Source organism: Camelus ferus, chromosome 3 (assembly GCF_009834535.1).
Source record: "Camelus ferus isolate YT-003-E chromosome 3, BCGSAC_Cfer_1.0, whole genome shotgun sequence".
Classification (NCBI taxonomy): domain Eukaryota; kingdom Metazoa; phylum Chordata; class Mammalia; order Artiodactyla; family Camelidae; genus Camelus; species Camelus ferus.
The window spans coordinates 26,988,458-27,012,655 of NC_045698.1; the positions used below are offsets into that span (position 1 = coordinate 26,988,458).

The 24,198-nt window shown below is 43.6% G+C and overlaps 1 long non-coding RNA gene across 3 annotated transcripts in view; it reads right to left on the bottom strand.

The window, feature by feature from the left end:
• The window catches only part of LOC106729663, a 196,816-nt gene that overhangs the window by 77,831 nt on the left and 94,787 nt on the right, over positions 1-24,198 (bottom strand). For all 3 annotated transcript variants that reach the window (XR_004316519.1, XR_004316517.1, XR_004316518.1), the window contains one exon: positions 19,078-19,202. This is a non-coding gene — a long non-coding RNA (uncharacterized LOC106729663). The remainder of the gene's footprint in view (positions 1-19,077; positions 19,203-24,198) is intronic.

Below are 24,198 nucleotides of genomic sequence, written 5' to 3' on the forward strand. Positions count from 1 at the left end.
AGAAGGAGAAACAAAGGCCTCTGATTTAAGATGATAATCCATTGTTATCCAGAGCCTAGCAAAGATTCAGAGCTCTTCATAGGACTGAGCCTCCCAGTTGCTGAATATTTAAATGGAGGCACTTTGAATCCCCTAGGGACACAGGCTTTGACCAGGGGCTGCAGGGGAAAGCTCAGACTCATCCCCAAATGGACAGAAGAGCTATGTCCCCCCCAGAAGAGAACGTGGTGATAGAAAAATGTGAGTGCTCAAAAGCCGTGTGAAACGGCTGGGGTGAGGGGTGGCGCTGAAATAGGGAAAAGGGAAAGAGGACTTGGAGCAATCAGGAATCAACAGGGAATCCATTTGCTCTTTCCAACTTTGAGATTTTAAATACTGAACAGGAATTCTGTGAATAAGAAAAGCTGATATTCACTGCACCTTACAGAGTGCCCCGTTACTGTATTAAATGTTCTATACGTACCAGCTCCTCCAATCTCATGAAAAGCCCTATTAGGCAGGCATTACTATCGTTTCGTGGTGCAGATGTAGAAACCAAGCCTGGGATAGTTCAATAACTTGCTAAGTTTTCACATCTGCTAAATGGTGGAGCCGCGCTTGAAGCTGAAGGGTCTATGTCTCCCAGTGTAGACCATGCTCTGCACCACTGCACAGCTCAAAAGCCAAGCCCTCCCGTCTCAGAAGGTTCTAAGAGCCTTGGAGAGAAGGCAAGGGGTGGGGATGGGTCCCAGTCAAATTCCCTGGAGTCATTTTCAGGACAGTCCCTGGGAGCTGGGACCACAAAGAAAGCAGATTAAGACAGAGTTAAGCAGATTAAGGTTAGGAGTTGAAAGTTCACATTTAGGTACATTTAGGGCAAGAAATCCAGGTACAGCATAGCTACTGAGGGTGTGGGCTCTGAAAGCCAAGCTACCTAGGTTTGGATCCCAGCTCAATCACTTCCTAACTCTGCATCCAAAGGCACAGTTTCCTCAGCCATGAAATTGGTTAATTCCAGTAATTGCCTCTAAGAGTTGCAGAATCAAAGGCAATGCATGGGAAGTGCTTAGTAAGTACACATAGTAAGTCCAGCAAGAAATGTTGGCTGTCATGACAGTAGAGGAGTTCTAGGATAAAGCTCTGAAGTCTGGCTCCCCATCTCCGTCATCGATGCCTGCTCCCTACAAGTGAATCAGCATGTTTAGAGTTGATAAAATGCAGAAGTCCTCATGAGCAAGCCAGCTTCACCTTGAGGCAGAGAAAGAGATGCAAAAGAAAAATTGCTATAACCTTGGGTCTTCTTCCTCAGGATATGAGAGGGTGTTGAGATACTTGAGGACATCTCCTGGATGCTCATTATTACAAGCAGTTAGGGTTAGGTTGCCCTCCTTTTGCCCATAGTAAAGAAAGGCTTCTTTGCCTTGAGTGGTGAAGCATCTTGCTAGGGAAGAGGACCACCCCCAAGACACCACACTGTGGGCTCAGCATCAATGGATGGCATAGCAGGGTGAGCCAGCAGTGTACCCAGGAGCTGCCTGCATCAGACACCTGCCAGGTGGGCTGGGCCAACACAAAGGGCAGAGGCAGTACTGGAGAATTTCTGCTCGTAGTGCTCAAGGAGTGGCATGGCCACAGCAGGCCACAGAGGAGGAGGAACACAAGGAGCTTCTGGAAGCTTTTTGAGTAGAAACTTCTTCTATTTAAAGTTCATCCAACTCTACTTCCTTGTCTTTGGGAGGGATGCTTAGAAACTAGAGATATTTAGTTTTCCTGGACTTGGTGTGTCTCCTAGGAGGTGTTCCTCCAAAGCTCAGGCCAAGATGACCACAAGGAAGAAAATTTTATTGTGGCTAATGGAAGCCAAGGGATCATTTCAGAATGAGGGCACTAACTATTTCATTGCATTATGCATTAGTCAGGTAGAGGGTGAACCTGGACTGAAACTAAGGGAAAATAGTTCGGGGCCAGAACTTGAAGGGTGGGCTCTCCTTCCTTCCTGTGTCTCTATCAAAGATTCCATATTACAGGCAATGTAGTCTCTGAGCAGAGAAAAGCAGGTCCCTGGATATTACTGGCAAGAATTATCCCATCGAGGAAGACAGTCTGTATCACAACAGGGAGTCTCAAATTAGTCAAAGACTTGGAATGGTTTCCTGATAAATGAAATGTAATCAATTGTGGTGACTGCTTTTGGGGATATTACATGTCTTGTTCCTTTCTCTTTGTTTACTTTGGATTGCCACTGAGGTCAAGTGCACAGTTGTTGATCTCATCCCAACAGCCTGGAATACACGAGCACATCTGCAGGCCAGGACACAGCACTCCAATGACCAGATGCAAAACACGGTGTTTAGTGAACCACACACTGGAGGGGACACAGTCTGGCAACAATCTGTAGCCATTGGAAAACGATATGTGTGTTTTTTTTTCTAGTGACATTTTAAAAAAGCAATACGACAACACAAAATGTTGAAGCGACTTTAACCCTCATACATTGCTGGTGGGAATATAAATAAAATAAACACCTAGAAACCTGGGCTGAATGCATAAATACCTTATGTTTCAACAATTCCATTCTTACGAACGTACCTAACAGAAATATATACACACATGCACCAAGACACAAGTACAAGAATGCTCACAGCCAAGCAACTCAAAAAAGCCAGTATAGGCACACCTCTTATGTACAACATCAATATCTGCTCGGCCCTGTCTTTGCTGTTGCAACTGATTTCATGCAGGCTTTGGTTTCCTGCAGGCATCGCTCATGCCTTGCCGAGGTCCTGCTCCAAGTACACCTGACTTTCTGCAATGCAGCCTCTCTGACTTGGGATTCCCTTGGAAAACTCATGCGTGCACGATCTAGGAGAACAGAAGAATTTATGCTGGTGGGATGATCCTTGGCCAATGGGAGACAGGAGCCAACAGGCAATTTGGATAAATTTTTCTACTTCTGGTAAACAGTTCTGAAATGCATTTCAGAAGGTCCCTTAGAAGATGCTGGTAGGATTAAACACTAGCTAACTGTGAGAGTAATTAATTTTACAAAATATTCATATATTGGCCTTCCCTCTTTTCCTGTTTCACTCTCCCTAGCCTGCATACCTACTCCCAAGGGAAATATTCCCGAATGACATGTATTCAGGCAAGCATCTGTTTTGGGTGACAGTCCCCTCTTGGGGGAACCCAGGCTAAGATAGCTCAATTTGGAAACTACCCAGAAGAAGAATGAATAAATAAATTGTGGAATAGTCATAAAAGGAACTGGTGAATTCCAGTCCAAAAACGAAGGAATTCACAAATAAAATGTCAAATCAAGAAACTAGCTAGAAAAGAATATATGCCCTGATTCCATTTATACAAAGTTCAGAGGCAGAAGGAAATGATGGTATTAGAAGTCGGGAGAGGGGTTACCTTTGGCAAAGGCAGAAGGGGGCAGTGATTGGGAGAGGTTATGAGGGGGCTTCTGGGTATTCTGTCAACATTCTCCTTCTTGAACTGGGTATTTTTCTGTGGTGCTCAGCTTATGGTAATGCCTTGAGCTTGGCTTTTAGATTTTGCACATTTTGTGTTATACGTGAATAAACACTGTTTCAAAACAGCTTAGAATCAAGAGATTGTGATGACCCACTCTTTACTTAACAATGTGCAAGCTGGTTTTAGGAAGACAATAATTTATGTCCAGAGTCTACCGCAGGAGACGCCAATCCCAGCTCCTTCCCTAGCCGGGCGAGTGACATGAATATGTGAAGATGGCCCAGTGGGACTGTGATTCTCTGAACAGGGTAGGTGCTTTTTAGTTCTAGCCAGTGCTGTGATAGTAAACTGGTAGTCCAAAACAAGACAAAGCACCGCAAGTAACTGAGCAGAGAGGGAGGGAGAGAAGGAGGAAGGAAGGAAGGAAGGGAGGAAGGAGGAAAGGATGGAGGCAGGACTAGGAAGGGAAAGAAATAAAAACCCTAATTTGTAGTTTGGCCAGTGTCCGAGGTGTAAACCCCACCGTGGCTGTTTTCAGGCTATCAGCTGTTTAACAACGAGCCCACAGCATTTCTGAGCACTTCATCGCTGGCTCCTATGAGCCAGTCAGAGCTGGCTCCAGCCTACCACCGACTCTAGCCATTAGCTGCCATGTGTGAAAATGGTTTCAGTGTGTCCTGATCTTGAAAATTTTCAAAAGAAGTCAGAAATCTGGATTTGTATGTGAAAACTCTCGATTTTTAAATGCTATCAACTACTTCACATTTTTCCAAAACACTTTGCAAACCAAGGGAAAAAAAAAAACCTGAACACCTGCAAATTAGATTTGGCCCTTAAAAACACCAGGTTTTGACCCCTGGTCTACAGACGAAATCTTTTAAGGAGAGACACTCAGCCTCACTGATGAAGCATAACTTTTTGGACACAAAGAATTGAGGACTGACGCTGATTGGCCGTACAGCATAGTGTATGGAGTCTTACCTGGGAGTTGGAAAATTGGGTTCTAGTCCTAGTTTTCCTATTGAAATTGCCTTGCTTACTAGGGCCTCGGTTTCCCCATCTGTATTAGGATGACTTCTGAAGACATTCTTCTCATGCCAGAACTTCTACGATTATGTAATGAGCATAAAAGCATGTGAGGCTATCCCTTGGGACTGGATAAACTTCACAACATGGCGGGGACAATTTAGTGGTATCTGGAGACACCAATTTTTCAGACATTCCAGGTCTGAAGGACACCGCTTTCTCTCCTTCCGCTCCTGTCACTCATAAAGGTGAGGTTTCCCCCCGGCCATCAGTCCAACAATGCCACTGGCCTGCTGGGGAAGTCCAGTCCTAATGCTCTGTAGTCCTCAGATGCCTTGATTTCTGCTGGAGAACAGATCCACCTTCTTGAAAGGAAACAAAGCAGAGCAGGAAGACTTCACCTGGGCTTCTCTGTGGCTCTGCCACTTGATAACTGGGGACTTCAAAGCCTCACTTTCCTCACCTGAGTTCCCACTTCACAAAGACAGTGACAAGAACCATCAGCAGCTTAGGAGTGTCAAATAAATGTTCATCACCATTATTGTGCTACAATTTATCAAGGCATCTATTTAGAGGTGCTGAACAGCCAACAGCTCATTAAAACTTAATCTTATGTCTCCTTGTGTTTCATTTGGTCTCCTTTACTCTGTTATTTTAGAGACTCAGCCAGAGCTAATATTTCTGCAAAATCCAGACAGGTCTGGACACAGATACTCTGATCTAATCCAAGTTTACAGGCTGAGGAATGCTCACAGAGAGATGCTGCTATATATTCTGCTGGAGAAAATTCACATGACAGGAGGAAAAAGATTCAAACTTTGAATATCTGAGAAGGCAACTGGGTAGTTTAATCTGTGCTATTAATTTATTTTTAAATAATATGTATAAGTTCTCTAAAGACAGGATCAGTAATTATATCAGAGCTTGAGATAAAAAATAGGTCATACTGATTCTGTTTTTATTTGAAATTTTGAGATTTTGTTCAATAATTTTTAAATTAATTTTTATTTTTAAAATGTTGCATTGAAATCTGATCATCACAATCACTGAATTTTTGGCACCCCTTTAAATTTTGCAGTTGAAGTAAGCATGCCCCACGGGACCCACCCAAGTCCCAGCCTTGCTTACAGTCCTGTGAGTGCCCTAAGCCAATAACCACATAGTGGAAGATTTTGTGTGTGTGTGTTTTTGATCATTTCTAGTTGAATTCAATCAAGAATATGACTCAATATCTTCACATAATGAGGCAAGTTTTCATGGAGAAAGCCTGAACTAGGAGTCAGAAAACCAGATTGTAGTTTTAATCTGGGTGTACTAAATTGCTTGAGTACATTACTAGACTTCTCTGAAATTCTGTTTCTTTGACATTGAAATAAATATAAGCAATGCACAGTTTTTTTGTTGCAAGGCTAGAATACCTAAATGCTTTAAATATTATGTTAAAATATTCATTTTGATTCCTGAGACTTTTGGCATCCTCTCCATGTGCAAGGAGTCTTTCTAAGAGTTCTTGGTTGCAAGCAACAGAATTCAATGTGGTGACCTCAGTTATATTATTGGACTATATTGATTATTTCACCAAATGTCATTGAGGGCTAGATAATTAGGCTTAGAGACTACTCAGCTATGACCAACACTAGTTTTTACTCCAGGACAGACACTGCTGTTACAGCGTGGCAGGGGAACGTCCACTGGGATCATTGCAGCCTTGGCCTCTGCATAACAAATGTCTCTCTGTCACTCTCATCAGAAGTCTTCCACCCAGCACTCATGACTCTCCTCCAAATCAGAGTCTTGCATGGGTACCCTTGAAGAGGATGGGCCCATGCCTCTAGCTGCAAAGAAATTTGGGTCAATGAGTTTCTGGCTCATTCCTGGGGAAGTGAGATCATAAATCTGGAAATTTTCAAACCAAAGAAGGACACTGGGAAAGTGCTGGGCAGCCCAATGGTATGACGAATGTCCACTGCACAAAATGGTTTCTGCAGGCTCAGGCAGCATTCATGGGTGTCTACATAAACATGGGGTCACGGGACTAAATGTTGACATGGAAAACCATCTCCCTCTTCCCTGAAGTCACATTCACGCTGGAAGCCACCCCTTTTCCCTGCCTCTCCTGGAAGCAAAAGTGTTTATGAGAACACACTGAGATACTCACTCCTGGTGTCCCCATCATTCACTTGAAACCTTTAGGTTCCTCCACTTCCTTACCGTAATCTGGTAATAAGTGATTGACCATCCCCACGGGATGCTCTCTGGACTCATTAAATGTGAAAATGCTTGTGAAGCGCATCTGCTAAGGACTGTAGCCAACTGTCATCACAGTCAGCTTACAGACACTCTCTCAGGCAGCAAAATATTTTCAAGTTCGAAAATCCTGGCCCTGGCCTGTCCCTTTATTTCCACCTTACCTAGCCTGGCTTGATTCTCTGTATAGGGCACAAAAATTAACAATGAAAGTCCTGTTGGTCTCCCTTTTTGTAGATTTCCAGGGGCCCAGGGCACCAGCACAAGGAGGTGTGCTGCCAAATGAAACAGTGAATTTCCCAGGAGTGCTTCCTCCTCTGAACTCATCTAACTTAAGCTCTCTGAAGGTTTGCTCTTCCTTCAGCTTCTGAGGACGGTGTGCTGGACTGAGAGGCAAGGACTTTTCATTGGCATAGCCATTTATCTTAATTAATATGGATTTTCTGTGTCCTGATCTAATTTGAAACTTGTGGCTACCTCAGCGGGGTGTGTGTGTGTGTGTGTGTGTGTGTGTGTGTGTGTGTGGTTGCTTTGCTGCTTCTTTTATACTGTGAATTGATTGACAATGGAGGTCAGGACTCATCTCTCCTCTTCCCCCAACAATGCCTCAAGAAAAAAATAAAAATAAACAAGGGCAGTTAATGAATGGTTTTTTGAAATAACTTCTACTTTTATGCAATAATCTTCCTTTGCTCCTTTCTTCCTTTCATTATAAATTAGTTGGTTTTTCCACAGAATCAATGTAATAAGTGGTGATTATATCCTGAGGGAACATCACAGATGACTATTTAATCAATAATATTGTTGAAAATTTTTATTACCAAGGAAAGAAATAAGAAAGCCCCTTTTTTCTATCCACTACTTACACAAACCATAAACACGGTAATCCCAAGTAAGAAATTTTTTGGAAAGATTCTATAACTTGAAGGACGTTAGAACTCAAAGAATAGCAGGTTACTTTGAGGAGAGGGAGGTAATGGAAACAGTTATGGGGATGTTTAAAGGACTCTGTAGACATGAAGTTCTGGCAAACCAGAATAGGCCAACACTGGTTCTTCGTTCAATCTAATTTCATTCTAAACACTAGGGTAGTTAAACCTCGATAGCTATTCTTAGATTTATTAGACTTAACATAGCTTGTCTTTTGGCTTCCAGATGGGACCAATAAAGAAGAAGAAAGAACACATTTCAGTGTAATAGGTAAGAGCTGAAAGAAAGTGGGAAGAAGATGAAAGTGTACGTGTCACCATGTGTGAGAAAGAAATTTACTAGCCTGGAATTAACAGAAGTAGAAGGGTGTATTACTGAGCGTATGTGCTTCTCATGAAGGTTGCCAGGAGCCAGAGCACGCCAGGCCCTAGAGAACATGGGAAATGAGCAGAGCACAGGGGTGACATGCTGGGATTTATACTTTTTAAGGGATCCCTCTTGCTGCTGTGTTTGTTGAAGGGTCAAGAGTGCAAAGTGAGCACTGGACTGGAAAGTAGCAGGCGAGATGGTGAGAAGTGGTCATATTCTGAATACATTTTGAAAGTCTAACTATCAAGATTAGTGGATGGTTAGTGGGACCTCTAGCCCAGTGGACTGGTTAACTACAAAAGAATGTAAGGTAAGCTCATAAAACTTAATAATAAAAAAGCAAACAACCCAATTCAAAAAATGGGCAGAAGACCTAAACAAGCAATTCTCCAATGAAGACATACAAATGGCCAATACGCACATGAAAAAAATATCATGTATCGCAAATTATCAGAGAAATGCAAGTCAAAACCATAATGAGGTATCACCTCACACCAGTCAGAATGGCCATCATTCAAAAGTGCACAAACGATAAATGCTGGAGAGGCTGTGGAGAAAAGGAAACACTCCAACAGTGTTAGTGGAAATGTTGTTTGGTGCAGCTGTTATGGAAAACAGTATGGAGATTCCTCAAAAGACTAAAAACAGAGTTATCGTACGATCCAGCAATCCCACTCCTGGGCATATATCCAGAGGGAACCTTATTTCATAAAGATACACGCACCCCAGCGTTCATAGCAGCACTATTTACAATAGCCAAGATGTGGAAACAACCTAAATGTCCATCAACAGATGACTGGATAAAGAAGCTGTGGTATATTTATACAATGGAATACTACTCAGCCATAAAGAAGAAGGAACTAATGTCATTTGCAGCAACACAATGGACCTGGAGATTGTCATTTTAAGTGAAGTAAGCCAGAAAGAGAAAGAAAAATACCATATGATATCATTTATATGTGGAATCTAAAAAAAAAAAAAAGACAAACAAACTTATTTACAAAACAGAAACAGACTCACAGACATAGACAACAAACTTATGGTTACTGGGCGGTGGGGGGAAAGGGGTGGGAAGTGATAAATTGGGAGTTGGAGATTTGCAGATACTAATATATATATATATATATAAAATAGATAAACAAGTTCATACTGTACAGCACAGGGAACTATATTCAATATCTTGTAGTAACATGGTGAAAAAGAATATGAAAGCAAATATATGTATATTCATGTGTGACTGAGGCATTGTGCTGTACACCAGTAATTGACACAACATTGTGAACTGACCACACTTCAATTTAAAAAAAAGAAAATATATATATATATATATATATATATTTTTTTTTTTTTAAGAATATAAGATAAAGGAGGAAGCTCTTTGTCTGTTGGATGGAAAACGTAGATGTTCAGGGGCTTATTATCGTAGGTTGACTCTTGATGGCAGAGCTGCCACAGGGCAGATGGAGGGAGCAGCTGGGCTCCGGACTAGCCTCATCCACCAGCACGATGGAAGAGAGTGCTCATCACTCTAGACTTCCGTTTCACAAATACAGCCATGCCTACTAGGTACCAGGCGTAACACTGAATCCTGGGAATAGAGACAAGCTAGTGAACAAGGTTCCGGACCTCACGAAGCTTACAATCTAACTACCAGATTGCTTTATGGCCACGAGTATAAAACTTCCCTGCCTACCTTGTACTTTCTCACTTCTACTAAACTGCTCTCATGCCACTTCCTTTTCTTAAAATGCTTTCCTTTCCCTGAGGTCTATTTTCACTTATCAACGCCATCTCAGGTTCAGCTCCCGGGTTGTCTTCTTCATGAAGCCTTCTTGATTTTCTACCTTCGATTTTCAAAGCCCTTTTTGACACCTTTCCTATAATACTTGTTATTACTGGAACACGCTTTTTATATACCTGACTTACCTCTCATCCTAAACTGTAAATTCCTTGAGCCTGAGTCTTACCACTCATCTTTACATTGGCCACAGCACTCAGCACTTACTTGAAAACCAGGAAGTGAAGAAAGAAAGAAAGAATATTTTCCCAAGGGAGAGAGCACAAAGATAGAAGTGCAAAGGGCCAAGGGTGCAGGCAGTTTGATAGGGGTAGCAGAAAAGAGAATTCAGAGAAAAAGACAGAGAAGGAGAAGTTGTGCAGAGAGCAGAAACTGAAGGTAACAGTAGGGCTAAGGAAGGGAAGAGAGGCAACAAACGGACAGAGCTGCCACCAAGGGGAATCTGTGAGGATGGGCTCACCAGTTATCAACTACAGGACACTGGGTGGTGGAACAGAGGCCAACGTACAGGCGGCTAACAACGGATGCAGCGAATGTGGCCAAGCCCAAATCAGCTGTAAGATTTTCTATATTACTACTTATCTATAGGAGTTGTTAATTGGTCCTTCAAAGTATCTCTACTTCTCAGGATTCAGCAGGACACAGAAACCACTCTAGGAATTTCATATTGAAAATGCTGCAGGAGAAGAAGTCAGGGGGCTGTCAATGGACTTTTGGTTTCAAGATCAAATCACTGATGGCATCCAGACAACAGGCCACTGCTGCTGCTTTATTGTGATGACCACTGCTGTCACCCCGATTGCCTCACCCCATGAAGCTGGACCCTGGAGGTCAGATGTTGCAACACTCAGATCTGTTGGAGCTGACTCATCAGTCACCACCACAAAGGACAGCCTCTGCCTCATGTCTGCCTCCCAGATCTCATGCAAGGGTAGCTCCCGGGCAGAGTCAAATTCTCAAGCAGAGCTCTAGCTGCAAGGAAGCCTCAGAAGGGTTGTTTTCAGCTTTCCAGTCTCTCGAAGTAGAATGAGTACAATGTGGGTTCAAAGCACCCATCCAAATATGTCCCACAGCGTCCCAAGTGGTCAGCTGGCGGGGGTGAGAGCCGCAGCCACGTTATTGTCACTTCGAGTGGAGGCTGGGTGTGCTGGGGACTGCCATCACATATATTCTCCAGGAAGACCTTCCTCCATCCTGACTCTAACTTCAGAATTTATGTCTCCCTCCTGTGCAATTCCATACCTCTTTATTATTTTTTCTTATGATATTGGTTATACTCTCCTGTGCTTCATTGTTAATTGGGTATATGTGGTTCTTCTCCACCAGATTACACATTTCCTAAGACATAGAAAGGTTGTGTCTTAGTCCATTCAGGCTGCTATAACAAAAGTACCATAAACTGAGGAGCTTACAAACAACAGAAATTAATTTCTCACAGTCCTGGAGGCTTCGAAGTCCAAGATAAAGGCCCCAGCAGGTTCGGTGTCTGATAAGAGCCGGCTTCCCCATTGGTGGCTGTCTTTCCTCTGTGTCCCCACAGAGAGGAAGGGATAAGGGAGCTCCCTGGGGTCTTTTATAAGGGCACTAATTCCGTTCCTGAAAGCTCTGCCCTCGTGATCTAATCATCCCCCAATAGTCCTACCTCTAAACGCCATCACCTTAGGAGTTAAATTGCTTTTCTTTTCTTTTTTACTTATAGTAAGTAGGTCTTTATTTTTTTATTGAAGTATAGTCGATTTACAATGTTGTATTAATTTCCGGTGTACAGCATAGTGCTTCAGTTACACACACATACATATTCCTTTTCATATTCTTTTTCATTGGGAGTTAAGTTCCAATCTATGACTTTGGGAGGGACGCAAACGCTCGGGCCATAGCATCTTGGAGTAGAGTTTACTCACAGCAAGTGCTCTGTTATCATTGTTATTATCGTCTTGATTTATCTCATCCCTGAATCCTAGCAGCTCTGTGGTGCTCAGTCTCGGCTTGTTAATGAATGAGTGGATTCTTAATGCTTTGTCTTTATGAATAGTAGCCCCTCCTCCCAAAGCCCCCTCCCCCACCTCCCAATCCTCTCTCTCTAAGACTTCCTTCACATCATCCAGCTTACCCCTAGGTCCTAGCTACATGTTGTGGGAAAATAAAAGACAGAGCTACTTTACAAAAAAGTGAGAACATCTATTTTAATGAAATCAGATGCTTAGTTTTCCTTGGATACCTGCAAGTTATCAGACCCCAGGCAGTGACTGACTCTAAGGCACTGGGGAGCTGACTTGCTGAGTAAGAACTTGCACCCACCCAGCTATTGCCTGACTCTGTATTTTGGGGGAATACTGAAGATGATTGACAGGTTTATTGAGATCAACATCCCCTCCTTTGTCCCATGCAAAACCTTGATGTGGCTGCCAATATTTCTCAAACTAGTTTATGACTGACTGAATTGCTATAACATACTTTTTTTAAAGCTGAGTTGTTCCAAATACTGTAGACTGAAAACTATATGAAAACTTCATCCTCTGAATGAAGCACAATTATATTGGACAGACAGCCTTTTCTCTGACTTCATGTGTGGCTGCCTGAGACAGTCTTCCCCATGGTGAGGAGAGCAGGAGGCAGGCCTTCTGCGGAGTAACTGGGTTTGGTGCCAGGACCTTTGCACAGCTGCTCTTACAAGAGCAACAGCCTGGTGTTTTGTGCATTCAAAGTGCCTCCAAGGTGTTTTCTTAGTGTTAGAGGATACAATAATATTACATTGACAGCTGAATTTGGAGGCCAAGTCCAGTTTGATTATGATCTCTCTGACTGAGGTGTCTGATTATAAATTCAGATCCAGCTGAAGGTGGGCATCTGCTGAATTTGAGGGCTTGATGTCTGCTTCTCTGAATGAGAATCAACGAGTCTAGATTGAAAGTGAGTCCATGGGGAAGGCTGCTTACAAAGCGGTTTTGTCTGGAGGAAAGAGACTGTCTCCAGTGGTCGGGGCAGGAAGCCCACGGTCACGCCACAGGCAGGCAGGGATGAGGCCCAGCAGGTTCATGGGGTTCCAGAGCCAGCCAGCCCCTCTCTCCATCTCTCCCCTTCCCCTTGTCAGGGCCCCCTGTTTCTCTCAGTACAAGGCAAATACCTGAGGGGGAGTCAGCTGGTCTCTTCACGTCTGCTTGTCTCCCCCTGAGGTTTGTTTGGTTTTTTTTTTCAAACATATATATTTTTAAAAAGAGGTGCTGGGGATTGAACCCAGGACCTCATGCATGCTAAGCATGCACTCTACCACTGAGCTCTACCCACCCCCGTCCCCCTGAGTTTTGAAGCTCCTCCAGGGCCTCTCTTTGGTGGACATTCATCCCCAAGGCTGAAAAGGGAGCCTGGCTCCTTGGGAGCTGCGTGGGAGCAGGACCGGGGACGCCAAGGAGGACACAAGAGGGAGAGGGGCCCTTCCTTTGAGAACTCAGTCCCATGGCAACCCACCAGGATGTCTCTGCTCTGAGCCCACTTCCCTACCATTGCCTTGAATTATTCAACAGCTTTTGCAGAGGAACAAAAGGCAGAGTCATTTCATCTCTCCAGAACTGACTGCCCTCCCCTTTGACCTCAGGGAAGCTTAAAATTCACCAGGCGCATCCTCAACATTCCCACAAGCTTTGTGAAGGGACTGCGGTGCCCCTCACCTCCCCCTTCCAGACCGGCTGCCTCCTGCCAAGCCAGTGTCTCGAGCTACTTGGTCCTTCATGGTGCACTTAGTTCCTCTGCTCACTGATCATTAGAAGGACAGGCAGGTATCCCAGGCCTCCTGTTGGATGACCCTGACATCTTGACAGGCAGCAGAGGTGGGGACAGATGCCTTGCCTCAACCCTGAGGCCACACTCAGCCCCCTTCGGTTTCCCTTCAGAGAAGCTCCCACTCCGGGTCCTAGACAGCCCGGCTTCGCACAAGAGTGTAAATGGGAGAAACAAAAGAGGCTTTGGCCCCATAGCCCCCACACCTTTTCTTTCAACCAAGTCCAAGGAAATACATTCTTCTGCTTACATTTCTCTGCCTCTAAACTTACTCAAAGAGGCACCCGCTAACCTTACACCACTATCTCTTCCCTTCCTGACTCCAAAGAATCTTTCCCCTCAAATACGATTGTCTCTCGCTAGGCTATTTGCAAAACCCTGGCCCTCTGCTAATACCCCACTCGCTTATGTTCAGTCTCCTCTTACAGGGAAGCAGCGTGGCGTGTGGATCAAGGAGCTGAAGCCGAGGGATGAATACCAGTGCTGACACCTTCCAGCCGTGTGACATGAGCAGCTACAGGCTGCCCCTGGCAATGGGGCAGTTAGATGGCTGTCAGGGTTTCTGCCTGATAATGGTAACCTCTGGTGATCAGGGGTAGAGCAGTTCCCAGCAACCTCACTCACAGGCACAGATTGCCGTGGCGGTGAATCTTAGCTCAAATTCTGCAAAAAGTGCAAACGTTTATTGGCAAGCGGGCACAAAATTGTCAGCCCAGATCTGTTTTTGTAAGCTTGAGTTGGCCCTGCTTCACCCTCGTGCACTCCAGCAAGCACCATGCATGAAAAAGTCACTTCAAGTTAGGCAGAACTACACTTTGACAGCACCACCCGCCAGCAAGAGTGGGGAGGGGGTTTTGGGGACACGGCCACCTCTGGGGCATGAATTCCTGATTAGCAGACTTCAAAGGCTCACTGCCTATCTCTGAGGCTGCGGTTCAATTATACATACAAGCACTATACTTAAGTTTATGCTGAGGTATCTTAAAGTAAATCAGCGCACGTAACCAGTAGAACAGTAAATGACTTAACCTCCCTGTGCCTCAGTTTCCTCATTCTGGAAAATTGCAAGAATAATGATACCTACCTCACAGGGATATTTGGAGGGTCAAATGAGTTAGTTAAAACACAGAAAACATTTACAATAGAGCCTGGCATGTAGTAAGCACTCAATACGTTTGTTCATTATTACATTTCTCAAAACTCACTCATTGCGGTCAACCAACAGTTTTCTTCCTTACACCTTTCCTTTCCATTCATTTGTATCCTCTTTGCTCCTAAACTTCCTCAAAGACTAACATCTATTCCCTGTCTCCACTCAATCAACGCTACTCAGTTTTCCGCCTGACTCTACCTTTTCATCATAGTTTCTTATTTAATTCCTGAAACATTTGTTAATCGAAAGATGTGCTGAGTCTCCTGTGCTAAGTGCGGGGAGGGATATCAAGAGGTATGTTTGATAAAATGTAACCCTTTAAGAAGCTCATGATAGAATTAGAGAAAAGAATGCACAGCTCTAAATTTCTTGAAGATTGGGGCCTCATCCTAAAATGTGACTTTAAAGTAGAAGGACTGATCATGAGTCATGTGTGGAAATGACTCACTGCCCTCAGTGGAACACACATCAATGACATTATTCCTAGGAGTTAGGAGGTTCTAAAAACAGAAGAGATCCTACAGGGCAGGATTCTCTCAATTCCAGGGTATTGACACAAAATACTTTTTACATGTCTGACTGAAGATCAAAAACAAAAAAACAAAATTAAATCAAATGGTTCAAATAACAAGTCTCAGTGGAAGCTGAACAACAGTTATTGCCTAAGTTGAATGTAGAATCATGCCTAGGGACACCACTTTAAGTGTTCCTGACGTCAGGGCCACAGGTAAGGGTCTAGTCAGTATCTAGGTCAAAATCGCTGATTAATGTACAACCTCCAGGAAGCCCAGAAAGCAACCCCCAAAATTCCAGAAGAAGGTAACTCCTAGAATATGGCAGGACGATCTAAATTATTCCCTAATTTATTTCAGAAAGAGTTAAAATTGGCATAAGAATATTAAAGAGTATCAAACAACAATATTAACATTTTATATTAAAGGGGGGGTGAGGAATAGAGTGAATATTTAGGGATGCAGAAGGTCCTGGGTTCAATCCCCAGTACCTCCATTTATAAAAAAAAAAGAAAGAAAAAAAAATATATATATAGTGTTAGATATCTGTGCACATTTGGTATTTTAGATATCTGAACATTTAGGATAATATGGCCTATTTGGGTTCTAAACAGGTCAGTGTTGACATTTCAATTTAAAATGTTAGCTAATTTAATTTGAGTAACTAATTTAGACTTTCGATTTTAAGTAGAAATCTCACTGTTTTTATAGTACTGACACATCTAAGAAAACTTAAGCTTCACCACACTTATAAGAGTGTGACTTGTTAATTCTTTAAGAGGTTATTTGGGTACTCAAGATGTTTTGTTAAACCAGGCAATTAAGTTACTTACAAAGGAAATCAAACATATTAAATTTGTACGGGCAGTTGAAAACATTTCAAGTAGCTCAACTGAATTTGTGAGTGATACAACATTTCATCCAAGGCTTTCAAAAGTGGTTTTTCAAATTTTCCAGATTTACAAACCTAATCCATTTATAAGCAGAATCTGAGAGAACTTGTTTTAAACGTGTAGCTTGATAAATGGAATCTTAAAGAAACAAATAACAAACACAAAAAACTAACGCCCGAATGACTTTTTTTAAACAAAAAGTGCCCTTAAATAATTAAAGCAATTAAACATTTACTTTATACTCTCTTAGTCTTTGCCCTCTAAATACTTACAATACTATGTTGGGCATATGTCTCAACTCTCTAACAAGTTCATCTGTGGCACAGACTGAACCACCTGTTTCTGCTGTATGCCCCAGGGGGCCAGGCATATGGTGGATTCTCAGCAAATTCTTTCTTCACCTAGCTGTGTGACTGTGGACAAGTCACTTCACCTCTCTGAGCCTCCGGAATCTGAAAAGGAGGAGCTGGACTGTTCTGCTAGAAGGTAGTCTCCATGAGAGAAGCGCCTGTGTCTGTCTGTGACCGCCATATCCCTCGGGCCCAGATCTGTGTAAGGCACATGGTGGGTACTCCACAAACAACTCTGAATGGATGGCCAAGTGCACTAGACGATTCTAAGGCTCCAACTGTTATCCCCCACGGTGTCTGAAAGGGCGTTAAGAGCAGTACGTTAACAGAAAGAAGAAAACCTTAGTCACGACAGATTTGAATCACAAGGTTGGGGTCCAAGAAATGAAACAAAATAGACCTTGACGGTTTCCATCTGGTCACCTTTCATCCAAACTGAGCCTGCTGCAGAGCAATCTGCCTTGCTCCGCTGCTTCGATCTCACCTGCTCGGTCCCAGACTGATCGGCTCCAGGCTCCCCCCAAAGAAACCTAACAGCCTTCAGCAGGGAGCACAGGGAAACCTTACTTTGCCAATTTTCTTAACATCAGTGGCCTCCTGTCGCGTTGTTCTGTTGCATTCTCTTACATTGAACGACCCCCTCCTTCCCAGGGGTGGTGGAGAGGGAGGCAGGAGGCCAAAGGGGCAGATGAGACCCTGACCCATATACTTGGAGGGGCATGAACACTGCTGTGGTCAGTAGCCAAGCAGCAAGGTCACCTGGGCACTGCGGTACGTACAGAATTTTCTGCCTCAAGCTCTGTGTGACCTTAGGCAACTGATCTCCTCTCTTTGGAACCTTGTTCTCCAAATCTACAAAACGAGTGCTGACATAAAATATCTAAGGCAGCAATTCTTACATTCTTTTGGTCTTGAGACTTTTTAGCACTCTTAAAAATAACTGGAAACGCCAAAGCTTTTGTTATACCTACTGGGTTACAGCTATTGAAATTTACTGTAGTAGCAATTGAAGCTGGGGAGCCTTTAAAACATAAGAACACAAAAGCATACACTGTATTTGTCAGAGCAAAGATGTCATCGTATGTCACGGAGCCTCTGGAAAATTCCACGACACACTTGAAGGAAACCAGAGTGTGTCACTACAAAATATGCCTCTTTGACCTAAGATTTATTTTGAGCTGAAGGCAATTAAGAAGCAGTAAACATAGAAAAAACTCCCCCTTATCTGCCTAAAGGCAGAAAATAATTTCTTCTTTTACTGGAGATAGACTCTTATCAGTCCAGAGATGGCACCAGAAGAATCTGCAAATTAACCTTATTAAACTAACTCTTATCTTTCTAGTTATTTCTTTACCATATTCCTATGTGTAGCCCAAACTTTTTTGCCTTGTCTGTTCTTCACAGATTTATTGTTCGTTTGTCTGAAAGGTATAAAAACTTCCTTCTCTGGTCCCTTCTTCAAGTCTTTATTCTCTTGTGAAGGCTCCTGGGTACATGTAAAAATTTTTTTAAAAAGTGTCTACTTTTCTCCTATTCATCTGTCTTTGTCAGTTTACTTTTCAGACCCAGCCAGGAACCCTAAGAGGGTAGAGGAAAGCATTTTCCTCCCCTGCACACTCCGGAGAGAAGGAGCTTTAAAGAAAAAAAAAATCTTAATATCATTACAGAAATAGTTTTGACCTCATGGGCCTCACACACCACCCTGAGGACCACTGATCTGAACGCCACGGTGCAGTAAGATCTCCCCATCGTAAAAGCGACTTTCGGCTTCATTAAGGAAAGGGCAGACTGGGCAGGCTATGATTTTAACTTCAAACTGGAGGTGCCACTTCACATCCTCATGCTTTTCTTTGGCCTCCAGAGCCATGGGGACCACAGGGCTGTGGCTGCCTGAGAACACCCTTCATTTCCCTATGTTCTGGTTGTTGTTGCCAATGGGGTGTCTCAGCTGGCCTCAGATCATCCCTCCCACCTGCCGTGTTCCTGCCAGGCCAGCTCCCGCGTCAACACTCCCGGACACAGCCTGTCCTTGTGAGAACTGGGCACACCGTAGAAAGTAACGTCTGCAGCCACTGGGAAACTGACTCTGAAAGGAACTGGCTTTTACTTAGACCCAGAGAACCCAGTGTACCTTCTGCCCAAAACAGCCTCTGCTGGCAACCATCCCAAGCAAGTGGCGAGACTCCTAGGAGCTAGAGGAGAGGAGGACGAAATGCACCGAGCGGGCAGCACCAGCAGAGGGAAGATGAGGTCAATGAGAAGGCTGAGTCATCACCACAGACAGGGGCACAGAGAGGCCCAGCTGAGCCTGGAAGCCTGAGCCTGGGGAAGCCTAACTCCTGCGCGCAGCGTCACCTTGGGCTCTAGGCCACGGAGGCTCACAGAATAACCCACGTTCTCCCACACCTTCCATCACGTACTTTGAACACCGTATCTTCTCACTTACATGGCGGCTTTCCCCAGGTGTTAGCATTCCAGGGAGTCTAATTAGCTTCCCCGCAAGCATGCGTCACCCCCATTCTCTTGTAGGGCTGTGACCAACACAGGGTGCACCGCAGGGCGCACTTACAGTCAGGCCCGCGGACGGAGTCCGTCGTCACGCCTGTGCGCATCCGAGCAAGCACGCCGGGGAGTGAAGTGTTCCAGCTCAGGTCCATCTGCTTCGTGTCCTCTTGGAGAGCCAGACAAGCCATCCTGACAGCAAAGCAAAGACAGCTCTGGGGTGATGTGGGCACCACGCCAGCTCCAGACAAAATGGCAACACCGCTGGGCGCCACCCTCCCCCAACACCCGCCGCCTCTTTCTGCATTGGTCTCCCACCTCTCAGGGCAGAGATCTACCAGATACTTTGTTCTGGGAACTCTTAACTTTCTTGGAAAAATTATATATCTCACACATTTTTAAGTTAACATATAACATTTTTATTGCAAGTTTAAATAATTGAGAAATATATAACTTCTGGCACACTGACTTTTACAATTGTTAAATTACTCAATTAAATGTATGAAATACCTACCTTCAATCTATTCAAAAGCACATGAACAAGCTCTTCTTTAACAGCCAGAAATTTTCCATCATTTATTATTCCTCTTTGTACTCCTATTTCCATCTATGTTACCCACAGAATTTTGTTTAAGTATGATATACTTTAAAGCTTGGAAACCTTTTATTGCTCACCATATCATAATTCTCAGCAGCCAAATATGCACATAAACTGAAGTTTTACATATTAAATTTTTTCTAGATTGACTATTCATTATGATTATTATTAATTCAGAATTGAAAAAGTTAAAATTCCCTATCACCACAAGACTCTACATGTTAATACTACAGATTGATTTATCATTGCAATTATATTGGTATGTAATTGAGTGAAACAAAATAATTATAAAATTTAAAAATAATCATTAAACAAAAAGAAAGCTAGCTTTTTTTTTTTTAAGATCAATTTATGTATTACAGATGACTACTGCTCACTGCTAGGATAAGACAATATTTTGTAGAAATTACCAGGAAAAAGAAGGGAAGCCACTGGGTCACTAAAGGTGCAGAAAAGTTGAAGCAAACAGGAGACTTGGACTCAAATTAAAAAATAAATATAGATTCATAATACCTTTTGGGAAAAACTAAAGGAAATTGTTCCCCTATGAGTTTGAGTAAATATTTAAGAAAATAACGCACATAATTTACTGTAATTTGAAACTATAATCTTAATCTTTCACCTCGTTCTACTTAAAATCAATGCAAAATATGTACCAATATTTCAAGTTGACCCTTTATTTGGTGCCCTGGAGGACTCCCCTGCAAGGCGGTGCACCACAGTAAGATGCTGCTTCAGTTACAGGTACAACTTCCTTTTGAAAAGTGCCACAGGGCCTTTGCAAAGGTTGAGATGGGGAATAAGAACTAGCATGACATCCGGGATCTGCCCTCAGAGGAATCAGTTTTAGGAAAGAACGCATGGAAACAGCGATCTGGAAACTGATTCTCTTAAAATTACCCACGTCTGTGTACCCTTTGATGGGACTCTGTATACCCCTAATGGTGGGATGTTCCCGGGCACCTCTATCCATCATCCATCCCTTGCCTGCATCCACCCTAATGTCCATTCCCTTCAAGCCAAAGATCTAAAGCCCCCACTTCATTAGCTCAGCCAGAGCTGTCTTCGTCCAAGTTCCAGTTGCTCATTTCCTTTTTTTCTTTTTCCTCTCTCCCCACCCTCAATCTGCCAAGCACAGTTCTCCTTTCCACGGACCTCAGATCTTGGTTTCTGATTGTCGCACAGTAAGACATGCATGCTAATGAGCTGAGGTGGTCCAGATGTACCATCTGCAATCCAGAGCTAGACAGTCCCGAAAGGGCTTTCTCTGGTTGGTGAAGTAGATGAGGACGCATGTATTTTCTTACCTCTGCGTTCTTTCTGCATTCTTTCCCACCTCCCGGGGCCTCTTCAGTATCTCAAGGTTTCTAGACACTATAAGGTGCAAATGCCAGAGATGCCAACCAGAAATGCCTCCCGAATATCACCTGTTTGCTGAGCAGTCACCCTTGGGTCCCTGGCTCAGAAGGCTCTCCAAGTCCAGGAGGGAGTGGCATAGGAAGGGGGACGGTGTTCCCCAAATACGATCAGGATAGAAGCGTAGAATTGGAAGACATGAGATGCCTCGACAGGGGAGCAGCTTAAGTATGAGAACCCAGGAACCCACTGGTGTTCACATTACCCTCCTCTCCCCTTCCACACGCTCCTGCCACCTCTAGGTGGCCAGAGCCGAGTAGAATGGGGTCTGGGAAGGGGGGAGCAGGGAGATGCCTCACTCTTGAGCACCTTTCGTTTTCCACAACAAAGGAAAAAGGACAGGGTCTGGTGTTACGCCAAGTCGCTCAGTTAAACAAGGTTTCCTTGGCATCCTCTCACCTTCTCTCCCAAACTCCTCACATCACGCAGGCCTCCCACACTGCTTCCTCCCTTCCTCCACCCCAGATCCCTCCCAGGCAGGCAGGTATTTTTAGGCTGAGGGGCCTCCCTGGATGGCAAGCACAGAAGAGGGCTGCCCAAGCACCTGGATCCCCTGCGGTGTCCTTGACTCAGAGACCCAGGGGTTCCTCCTTCCTCAAGCCTCAGCATGACTACTTAAGAAGTGTCAAGACATTTCTGGAAGTGGAGCTGTTAGATCTGGATGAGTGATCTGTTGAATAATTTTGTAGCTATAAAAGAATGAATTCATTTATAATTTTATCAAGTTGTCGTTTATAGCCTGCTCAGTAAGGCTCATTAGCCATATTACATACAGCGTGTTATGCTGAACAAAATGTTTAATGACTTTTGTGGGGCACCACGACGTGACTGTGTGTCACGTGTGATGTCAGCATCATTATCCTCATTACACCTAAGAAATAAGTTGTTGGCCAAATTCACACAGTAAATATCTGATAGAGAGGAAATGTGAAGCTGGGTGTTTCCTTCACCTTATTTCAAGACCACACTTGTCCATGGCTCCCCACTGCCTCTCAGCTTCTTAGCCTGGCATTTGGAATCCTCAACAATCTGGCTCTCTCTTGCCTTTCACGTCTTCTTTTCTTTACACCCCTTCCGAAACCCCGGGGTATACCGAGGTAAGAGGCAAAATATGTAAGAGTCAGCATGGCAGGTAACACCTAACAACAGACACAACTGCAAAGGCCCAAATTTCAGCCCATTCAGGCTCATGCAAATTCCACCCCTACAGTCAGAATACCTGACATCCTACCTGGATTCATACTGTCTGCTCCACCTTGACACTCATCCCTACCCCACTCCCCATGCTTTTTAAGTCAAGGGCTGCTTTAAGCTACTAGGTTGCCTGTTGATCAACGCACAGCAATGTCCTCTTTCTGTTAATTGGGTTTGTTCCACTCTCCAACAGTTAAAGGAACAGTTAAAAGGTTACATACTAACACCTAAGTGTGTGTTTCTCAACTACCAGGCTAAAGTTTCTTGAGAGCTGCATCCCAGTCTGAGTCATCCTTAACCCCCCAGAGAATCTGACCCCACATTATCTGACGTTGTGCCTAGTAGGTAGTAGGCCCTTGATACATATTTGTGAACAAATGGGCAAATACTCTTTTTTTATGAAACAGAGTATTACATCTTGACTATCAGGCTCCCTCCTCCCATGTGCCACGCACTTAATGCATCCCTGAAATGCAGTTTCGAGCTACATGTAACAATTTTCACGAGTATACTCTTTGATAGCTCCGAGTTACCTATAAAGCAGATCTGTGAAAATCAAGACCAAACAACAAAACAAAAACATATTACTAAGTCCGAAATGTTCCTATCCTAGTGCCCATTTTTTGTGTACCGACTAGAACACGAAAGCTGGTGGTATAAATTAACACTTGATGTCTTCTTGAACAAATTACATTCACTGGATTTTTTAAACCTGGATTCCCCAAAACAGGATATTTGGCAGGGATTCCTAAACTAAAATAAGAGAATATGGAAGGATGATGTCCACTGAAAGATGTAAGGTACTGTGCCTGCTTTCCAGAAATGTGCCGTCTCTTTGGGTCACCTACACATGGAGAAATGAAAACGCAACAAGACCTAGCTCGGCATCTAGGTTCAGGTAAGTAGTAGGTGCTTGGGCGGGTAGCGGAAGGCTGCAGAAGGAGCTGAGATCTGAGCTGGGTCTTGGAAAGGGTTGAGAATCTGGGGAGGAGATGGAAGGTCTATTCGAGAAGGCTAAGGGTTAAGCACCAGAAGGAGTCCAGGATCCGAGAGACCCTGATTCCCACAGGCGAGATTTTCCCTCCACTGCACACCCATCTCCTGCGCCGGCCCGGGTCTTGGTGCTCTTTTCTGATTTTCTCCCCTGTTGAACTGCACCATCTTTTCCTCGCACTGCTGCTACTTTCCCAGCCCTAATGGGAGATGGGGACTGGCCACGTGTGGCAGAGACTGCTTGTCAATGTGTTCTCTGTCCTCCCTTTTTTTTTTTTTTCTGGACATAAAACTTAGTGCTGGCCAAGGGGATATAAACAGAAGTGGTGCGCACCTTCTGGAAAATGTCCTTAAAGGGAAGTGGCTTATCCCCCCCCACCCCCTCATCTCCTTCCTGCCAACTGGAGCACAGACACTGTCACTGAGGATAATAGAGGAATAACATTTATGGAGCCCAGGTCCCTGACAACTTGGAGTGCCTGGCAGCACTGGACTGTCCCCAGACTTCTTTTATGTGAGGAAGAAAATAGCCACTGTTAAAATTTTTTTTTGTCCTTTGGATTTTATTCTTTTTTTGTCAGTTGCAGCTGAACCTAATGTTAATTTTACACTTTACAACTGGCACAGACTTCACATAAGAAAAATTACTCTGGGTAACTTCACGAAAGGAAAAAATACTGCTCTACTTGTAAGTTAAAGCAATGGAAATTAAAACCATGAGAAGCCATTTTGTCTGCTAAATTCTAAAAAAGAAAGAGTAATGACAAAATTCAATGATGGTAAGTCTTCCAGGAAATAGGTAGGCTGATGACAATGTTATAAATTACTTAGCTCACTTACTTCAAGTATGTTTCTATATTATTAACCAGTGGATATTATTCTTAAAAGATTGGAAAATATATCAATCTATGAACTCAAAAGTCAAAATTTATCTAGATGATAACAGCAGAGTTATTTTAATAGCAGAAAACCAAAACTGCTTAAATT